Below are 9,976 nucleotides of genomic sequence, written 5' to 3'. Positions count from 1 at the left end.
GACTCTCCCCTAATAAATCCCTGTCTATCCAAATGCTTGTAGATTCTGTCTCCTAGTACTCCTTCCAATAACTTACCCACTACTGACGTCAAATTTACCAGCCTGTAATTTCCAGGATTATTTTTCGATCCTTTTTTAAACAACGGAACTACATGAGCCATTCTCCAATCCTCCAGCACCTCACCCGTAGACACCAACATTTTAAATATATCTGCCAGGGCCCTGCAATTTCAACACTAGTCTCCTTCAAGGTCCGAGGGAATACCCTGTCAGGTCCTGGGGATTTATCCACTTTAATTTGCCACAAGATAGCAAGCACATCCTCCTTTTCAATCTGTACAGTTTCCATGATGTCACTACTTGTTTCTCTTAATTCCATAGACTTCATGCCAGTTTCCTTAGTAAATACAGACGCAAAAAAACCATTTAAAATCTCCCCCATTTCTTTTGGTTCCGCACATAGCCGACCACCCTGATCTTCAAGAGGACAAATTTTATCCCTTACAATCCTTTTACTCTTAATATACCTCTAAAAGCTCTTTGGATTATCCTTCACTTTGACTGCTAAGGTAACCTCATGTCTTCTTTTAGCCCTGCTGGTTTCCTTCTTAAGTATTTTCTTGCACTTCTTATACTCCTCAAGCACCTTATTTACTCCCTGTTTCCTATACATGTCATACAACTCTCTCTTCTTCTTTAACAGAGTTGCAATATCCCTTGAGAACCAAAGCTCCTTATTCCTGTTCACTTTGCCTTTAATTCTCACAGGAACATACAAGATCTGTACTCTCAAAAATTCTCCTTTGAAGGCTTCCCACTTACCGATCACATCCTTGCCAGAGAACAACCTGTCCCAATCCACTCTTTTTAGATCCATTCTCATTTCTTCAAATTTGGCCTTCTTCCAGTTTAGAACCTCAACCGTAGGACCAGAACTATCTTTATCCATGATCAAGTTGAAACTAATGGTGCTATGATCACTGGAACCAAAGTGCTCCCCTCCACACACTTCCGTCACTTGTCCTAACTCGTTTCCTAATAGGAGATCTAATATTGCATGCTCTCTAATTGGTACCTCTATATATTGATTTAGAAAACTTCCCTGAACACATTTTACAAACTCTAACCCATCTAGACCCCTAACAGTATGGGAGTCCCAATCAATATGTGGAAAATTAAAACCCCCTACCACCACAACTTTATGTTTCCTGCAGTTGCCTGCTATCTCTCTGCAGATTTGCTCCTCCAATTCTCGCTGACTATTGTCTATAATACAACCCCACTAATGTGACCATACCTTTCCTGTTTCTCAGCTCCATCCATAAGGACTCTGTAGACAAGCCCTCTAATCTGTCCTGCCTGAGCACTGCTATAACATTTTCCCTGACAAACAATGCTAGCAGCCCCCCATCCTTCATTCCTCTGCCTCTATCACATCTGAAACATCGGAACCCTGGAATATTAAGCTGCCAGTCCTGCTCCTCCTGTAGCCAAGTTTCACTAATTGCTATAACGTCATAATTCCACGTGTCAATCCACGCCCTCAACTGGTCTGCCTTCCCCGCAATGCTCCTAGCATTGAAATATATACATCTCAGAAGATTTTTACCACCACTTACAACCTTTATATTTGCGGCTTTGCTTGAACTTTTAACATCATTTATTTTCACCCCAGCCCCACTGTCAGCTCTGGCTCTCTGGTTCCCACCCCCCTGCAAATCTAGTTTAATGCCTCCCCAATAGCACTAACAAACCTCCCTGAAAGGATATTGGTCCCCTTTTCAAGTGTAACCTGTCTCTCTTGTACAGGTCCCACCTGCCCCAGCAGAGGTCCCAATGATCCTGAAATCTGAAACCCTGCTCCCTACACCTGTTCCTCAGCCACTTGTTCATCCTCCAGAGCATCTTATTCTTACCCTCACTGGAACGTAGCACTGGTAGCAATCCTAAGATTACCACCCTCGAGGTCCTGCTTTTCAACTTCCTACCAAGCTCTCTATACTCACTCTCCAGGACCTCTTCGCTCTTCCTTGCTATGTCATTAGTACCGATGTGCACCACGACATCTGGCTGATCACCCACGAGAATAGAAAAGTAGTGTGATCCCCAGAAATTTCCATGGATCAAAACGGAGGAGTTGTTGGCCATGAGGAAGAAAAATATGGAAAAAAACACCGAACTCGAATGGGTCAACGAGAGTGGGAGTTGTCCTTGCCATGTGCGTGGAGGGATGGAGGCTGTCAGTTTGTGAAGCTGCTCTATAACTTATATCTTATGAACGATTTGATGAACAGATTCTTGCTCTGGGATAATTTTATCAGGGCCATAGACGTGGACGCAAGACATTTCTGCTCGTAGTCTGTTAAACCTGAGACTATTTTTCAGACTATTGGCTTATTGTGCACAATGACAGGTTTGCAGAATTAATTCCGTTGTCTCCGCTTAGTGTCTGGGTGACCAGGTTTGACTGGTTTGAAGCACAGTTGAATAGAGCAAAGTTAGTCACCTACGGCACGAAGTGTTGGAGACACTGGCTATATCCAATAGGAATCTGACACAGTTTGGTCAGATGAGCTCGAGCCAACGAATTGAAACGCAAGGTTTGAACAGATAAGGAAAGAGTACAAAAATTCAAGGGGGCGAGAAATTCGACGACTGAATATAGGAAGGAAGATTCCCATGCTAGTGTCTGGGAGAAGAAGGATCAATCGGATAACCAACAGGAGATTCCCTATATTTGTGTTATACATTGGAGAAGCGCTCTGAGTGAGCATTCAAAGATTCAAGATTTAAAATATACTTGGTGTCATCCATGGCGGAGCTACATGTCAGACACTGGAGCACATTAGAAAGGAAATACATTAAGAATTATTGGGAGAAAGTTTTAAACTGAAAAGTAGTGAGAGATTCAGGTTAACCAGAATTTCAGCTGCCATTGTTCAAAATACTATTGCAAATACAACTATGATGTTTAAAAGAAGCAAAAATAATCGATGACGCCTCAGTCCTTTTCTCTTATCTACCGGGTATTACACTTTTACTCAGTGTCCCCCCCCCGCCCCCCACCTTTCCATTCTTGTCCAACAATACAGTGATTCATCTCTGCCTACTAGAAGTCACATGAATGAGCATTATATGCCATTCAGTTTAATTTGTCAATGAAATCGGGAATCGGACTATTTGCGGATTAAAACATAGTCACAAAGCGGGATAATTTTAGCATTATTGCCCTTGACAAAATTGGAAAAAGTTTACCGGACAGTCAGCTTTACAATTTTATGTGATAATGCGGTTGTTCGACTTTACCATTTTCTAGCCATCCTTTATATCAGAATCAGGTTTAATTTCACCATTATGCGGGTCTTTGGTGTATAAGTCAGCTGAAGAATTTTTAAAAATGTTTTGAAGGAATGTGGGCTTCGCAGGCTGACCGAGCATTTAATTGCTGGCGAGCTTCCTTCTTAAACAGCGGCAGTCCTGGAGTAGTGAGCACGACCACTATGCTGTTTCCGAGGGCGTTTTCCCAGGTTTTTCGCACAGCGATGGTGAAGAATTGGAGTGGTGGGTTGGAGTATGAGTGGTGGTAGTGGAGTGGAGTTGGTGAGAGGTGGGTTACCGAGAATATAGAGAACGTTTAAAAAAGTTATCAGCTTAGATTGGTTCGTGCTGGATCGGAAGTTCTGCAGAAGACACTGTTCCCTCCAACCTACGCGGGTGCACGGCCGTGCAGTAACTGAAATGCACCGGCGCACATAGCCTTTGTGGCCGCACAACTCGAATTTTCTATTATGTAGTATTAACATAATTTTGAAAGCTATCTATACACTGTTATTAATTATATGTTATTGAATATTATTCATAAATTTTGTAAATGATATATGTACAAGAACCTTTACAGTACTTTGAAATATTTTCGAGTTTCAACGTATTTACATTATCCGTCTTTCAAGTTACACCACTGTTATAAATTGTAACAATGAGCACAGAGTGCAAGTCAGTTGGTCATTGTTAATAAACTATGACGTCATTAAGTTACGGTCACAGTATCTTGACGATATCAATTATTGGATTGACAAAGTGGAGGATCAGCTTGCACTTTCAAGTTATGACGTTGATACTGAGCCTATTATTCTATTCATTCAACGTGTGCCTAACGACTTGGATAATAGATTTCCTGACGATCATTTAAGAGAATGGTAAGCTTTTAACCCTATTGTTATTGCAGATGCAACCAATTTTGAATTTGGAAATCGAAAAAAAGTACGACTGACAAAAAGTACTGAACTACTATTACAAACTAAGACGAAAGCATTGCCTCGAAAATATCGCAGCAATACTGTGATTTCAAATTTGTTGTTTCCGAGAAAGTTAAGTTTGGTTCAATTAAGAGATTCACTGATATATTAAACTACATGCTTAGAAACGAAATATTTGAAGAAATGTCAAATCGTGTTGACATCGCTGGAGCATTTGAAGCTTGTGCTGACAGTGAACGTGGATTCGGTCTTACGAATTATAAAACGTATATGCAGAAACAGTCTAGAAGTGGAACATTTGGATGATTTAACGACGATTAAGACGACTCTTTCAACTGGAAGCAAAATTAATCTGAACAGTGTTTACAGACAAAGAATTTGTAATGAAGATAGCTGAGAAAAAGTTTACGAAATGAAAAAAAAAGATTTCTTTGACGTACTGTACTTTATGATACCCTTCAATTAATAAATAAAATCAAAAGCACAGGATTTTTCAGTTTTCAAAAATCACAAGATTTAGCAGGAGCTTAGGAGGGATAATGGCGCCTAATGGTAACTACTTTGCTTGCATCTTCGGAAGCAGCTCTATTTCCACCTTTAATATCTTTATTTTTCCCTTTCAAGGTTTCTTTGACGACCCTGACCTGGAGTTACACGCAGACTTCGGTTCTTTGCGGGAATGGGACCCGTTCTCGGGGTTCCACGACTGGCGGTTATTCGACATACCAACGGTTTGACTTGAGATTCCTGTTCACGTTCGGAAGCCTAAGATCTCGGGGCTCTGGAGACGGGCGGATCGAGGGTCGGTGTCATGGCAGGAGACTCGTGTGTCGCCGGGGAGGCCGGAAAATCTTTCGCTGTGGGCCTGAATATCCGAGGTCTTTGCGATCTTCGGACACACAGCTCGAAAAAAGCTACGAAACGGACTTCTGACTTCGTAAACCTGCGGGGTGTCATGTCTCCCGCTCGCTGTGAAAATAGGGGATATCTCCCTTTCCCTTGCCAGGGAGAGAGAGAACCTGTGGTTGTCGAATGTCGGTTGAAATGCGAAGCCTTTGGGGTAACTTTGGTCTGTGACTTTGCTATTGCTTAGCACATGATTGGGCTCGGTGACGGTACCGATGCGCTTTTTTTTGCTGGTGGAGGGAGGGGGGATTGTTGTTTCCTGTCGCTTACGCGCGGGAGGAGGGAACTGGGGGGACATTGTAGTTCTCGCGTTTAGCTGTCGTTTATTCTTTGGGGCACTTCTCTGTTTTCGTGGATGTTTGCGACGAAACAGCATTTCAGGATGTATATTGTATACATTTCTCTGACATTAAATTCGACCTTTGAACCTTTTCGTTCTAAATATTCACAGTATGCATATGCAGAGGAAAAGGGTTAATAAGCTAAGTGACTAGGGTCAAGGAGACAGCAAAGCAAAAAGCATTGTGTGCAGTGGAAGAACATTACGTTCTAACTCTTGCGAGATAAGGTTTGAGGCTAATCTGCTGTGACCACAGAAACAGAAACTAACGTGTTGAGCTCTGCAAGATAGTTTATCTTGCAACTGCTTGTTTCACTGTAAGTTTTTTTTTTGTGAACGGTAACATATTGTTAACGTGTGGTAATATTTCTATACAATGATTGGCTATATGATAATAAGCCTGCTGTTACTATGCTGATCTGTATAAAAGGACGCTATTGTAACAGGAGAACAATGTCGGGAGCTCTCTCTCCCCTTGGTACCAAGTAAAATAAAGGTCCTGAAAACAGACTCCAGAGTCGAGCATTCTTTTCACTTGACTAAGGTCACATTTCCAACCACAGCATATTACAAAAAAAGTGCCGTGATATTTTCACGTCGAGCAGAAACTTTTCGCTCAGAGCAATGATTTGTTGGTGCAGCTGTAAAAAATTAGAGGGAATGTTGGCAGAACGTCAGCAGCAATTCTGCTATCAACGGCTGGGCGTCAATTTAAAATACCGATAATTGTGCATCCTTGGGAGGGTGTTAAAGGAGCTTGGTGCATGAAACGTACTCATGATAAAGTACAGAGCTCCTGAAGATGCTGGTAATCCAGATCAACACACAAAACACAAAGGAGTTGCTGGTGGACGCAGCAGGCCGGGCAGCATCTCTAGGAAGAGGTACAGTCGACGTTTCAGGCCGAGACCCTTCGTCAGGACTAGCTGAAAGAAGAGCTAGTAAGAGATTTGAAAGAGGGAGGGGGAGGGGGAGATCCAAAATGATAGGAGAAGACAGGAGGGGGAGGGATGGAGCCAAGAGCTGGACAGTTGATTGACAAAAGGGGCATGAGAGAATCATGGGACAGGAGGCATAGGGAGAAAGAAAAGGGGGGGGGGGGGGTGGTGGGAGCCCAGAGGATGGGCAAGGGTATAGTGAGAGGGACAGAGGGAGAAGAAGGGCAGAGAGAGTAAAATAATGTGTGCATATAAATAAATAACGGATGGGGTACGACGGGGAGGTGGGGCATTAGCGGAAGTTTGAGAAGTCAGTGTTCATGCCATCAGGTTGGAGGCTACCCAGACGGAATATAAGGTGCTGTTCCTCCAACCTGAGTGTGGCTTCAGCTTTACAGTAGAGGAGGCCGTGGATAGACATATCAGAATGGGAATGGGATGTGGAACCAGCAACTTTTTTGTGTGTTGCTTGAAATTCCAGCATCTGCAGATTTCCTCGTGTCAACACAGAAAATGCGGGTGGAACTCAGAAGGTCAGTTTTCATCTATTGAGGGGAAAACAGTCGACGTTTCGGGCACAGACCGTTTATCAGGAATGGAAAGGAAGTGGGGAGGAAGCCAGAACGGTTTATTCCCCTCCACAGATGCTATATGATCGGCTGAGTTCTTCTGGCTTTTTGTGTGCTGCCATTGATGAACTTACATCTGTTTCACTTCGAAAATAGAATAGTACGCCTCACTAAAAATTTGGAAGCTTTGGTAAACTTTTGGAACTGTTGGCATGCTCAGGTTTGCACAGCTCTTTTTTCCCTGTACCTTAAAGTGAATAGACTTCATTAAATATGCAAGTAGTGGCTAGTATACTGTTAAGTCAATGCTAAAGTTAAAATAAGCCAGCGAGGTTTCCAGTTCTGGCAGCGATAAAGAAATAATACCTGGAAGACAGGAAGAGAAATACATCTCTGTAAACTACACAGCGTTTCATGCAAACAATTTATATTTTAAATGTACGATCATATGCCAAGCAGGTTGTAGAGATAAATTTTGTTTTCTCTCTGGATGATTATCTTTGGCCCGCTTTAACATGTAGTGAGGTTTTTTATTACTTGATTTGATCCAGGCGTAGCTACAATAACATAATTTATTTTTCATCTCCAATTAATGTTTGCGTGCCGCTTTTTTGAACCACTGCAGACCTCTGCTGGGCATTGTTAGAGGATTTAGATATGGCCGCGCTGAAGGACTGGTGGTGTGTGACGTCGGGAGTTGTTTTTCAACCGCTTGCCGCCTCCTCTCTTTTTGGCGGATAAGGTCACACGCATGCTGTTAGGTTGGGAGCGGGGGTCGTGGTTTCGATGAGCCATGGAAGGCAAGAGGCTAATACAAAACAAACCTGTTCTGCGATACAGTAATGTACCGCGGCAGCCTGTTCTGGCCTGCAGCGCTCTCACCAGGTGATGCACAACAGTGAAGATGCGAGATGAAATGACACCGCATTCCGAAATATAAACGCAAACAGGGCCCCAAACAGTCCTTCCAGGTGAGGCAACACTTCACCTGTGAGTCGACTGGGGTGATATACTGCGCCGGTGCTCCCGATGTGGCCTTTTATATATTGGCGAGACCCGAAGCAGACTGGGAGACCGCTTTGCTGAACATCTACGCTCTGTCCGCCAGAGAAAGCAGGATCTCCCAGTGGCCACACATTTTAATTCCACATCCCATTCTGACATGTCTATCCACGGCCTCGTCTACTGTAAAGATGAAGCCACACTCAGGTTGGAGGAACAACACCTTATATTCCGTCTGGGTAGCCTCCAACCTGATGGCATGAACATCGACTTCTCTAACTTCTGCTAGGCCCCACCTCCCCCTCGTACCCCATCTGTTACTTATTTTTATGCACACATTCTTTCTCTCACTCTCCTTTTTCTCCCTCTGTCCCTCTGATATACTCCTTGCCCATCCTCTGGGTTCCCCCCCCCTTGTTTTTTCTTCCCGGACCTCCTGTCCCATGATCCTCTCGTATCCCCTTTTGCCTATCACCTGTCCAGCTCTTGGCTCTATCCCTCCCCCTCCTGTCTTCTCCTATCATTTTGGATCTCCCCCTCCCCCTCCAACTTTCAAATCCCTTACTCACTCTTCCTTCAGTTAGTCCTGACGAAGGGTCTCGGCCTGAAACGTCGACTGCACCTCTTCCTAGAGATGCTGCCTAGCCTGCTGCGTTCACCAGCAACTTTGATGTGTGTTGTCCGAAACATAAACATTGGTTACGTCAGTGCCGCCTCCTTCCGGCATGTTACCTTTCGGTTATCTTGAGATTAATGCCAGGAAACCAAACTGCTAAATAGTATATAGTGCTATTTTACAATTGTACATCATATTATGGATCTTTAAGGTTGTTATGGCCGGGGGCCTTAATAGAGTCAAGTTCCCACTACCTATTAAATGATCCCAAATGGCGTGCGCTTCAAATTGCCTCTGACAACGAAGTCCAGCTCCTGTCCTTCACGTGTGGCTTAGCTACTGAGCACTACGAGTCCGTTTCTACTGACAGGAGAAGGGGAAAAGGAGGGTTACTGACGCCTTAAAACCAGTCGCTTCGGGCAGATGGGGCTCGTCGGCCGTGGCTGGCAGATCATCTACTAGAAGGAAAGCTCTGATCTCAACCCTCCGCTGCCTTGCGGCTCTACCCACTCATGGGGATGTCTTCTGGAGTAAACCCCAAGGAAAAAAAATCCGAGGCAGGAGTCCCTAATACAGTCCTACATTGAGTTCAATGCTGACTGGCAACTCCTGCGACATTGCTGGTACCAAACAGTATTGGTCTCTGCCGTTCCGTTTGGTTCATCAGATGTGTGGAGAGCGGGAGCTTACTACATGGGCAGAAGCTTGCTCGCCATATCGTACTGCCCAGGCGTGCGTACCTAGTCAGCTATGATGCAATATCCATGGTCACCTCTGACCGACGGTAGTCCTCGACATCTTGTTAATTGTCATGATAAACGAAGGTTTTTTAGCCAGAGTGTTGTGGATCTGTGGAATTCTTTGCCACTGATAGCTGTGGAAGCCAAGTCTTTACATACATATAAGGCGAGTTTGATAGATTCCTGATTGGGCAGTGTTTGAAGGGATACGGGGAGAAGGCCGGATTTTTCTCATCCAGGATTCATATTAGGAGGTACATTATCTAATTTCTATAAAGCCTTTACTAAAGAATGGCGCGCAGAACTGGATTCAATATTGTAGCTATAATTGCACAGGTGTTTTGTAAAGATTCTTCCACTGAATTGATTCCCGTTTTGCAAATGGTAGAAATGCAATGGGAAATCAAGAGTGCAATTAGAAGTTCAAATTTATTTTCAAATTAATATATGTTACCATAGCATCGGAGAAAAGGCGGATGATAGTGCTGAAGATGAGGTAGCTGTGTTACAAGCAATGTGTAGTGAGGAGAGGCTGTTGATAGGGCAGAACTGCAGTCAACAGGATCAGTTGCAACGTGAAAAGCGGACAAAATCGAAACGATAGAATAC

The sequence above is a fragment of the Mobula hypostoma genome, chromosome 5 (assembly GCF_963921235.1).
Source record: "Mobula hypostoma chromosome 5, sMobHyp1.1, whole genome shotgun sequence".
Lineage (NCBI taxonomy): Eukaryota > Metazoa > Chordata > Chondrichthyes > Myliobatiformes > Myliobatidae > Mobula > Mobula hypostoma.
The sequence above is the reverse complement of the archived record's forward strand: the minus strand, read 5'-3'. Positions refer to the sequence as shown.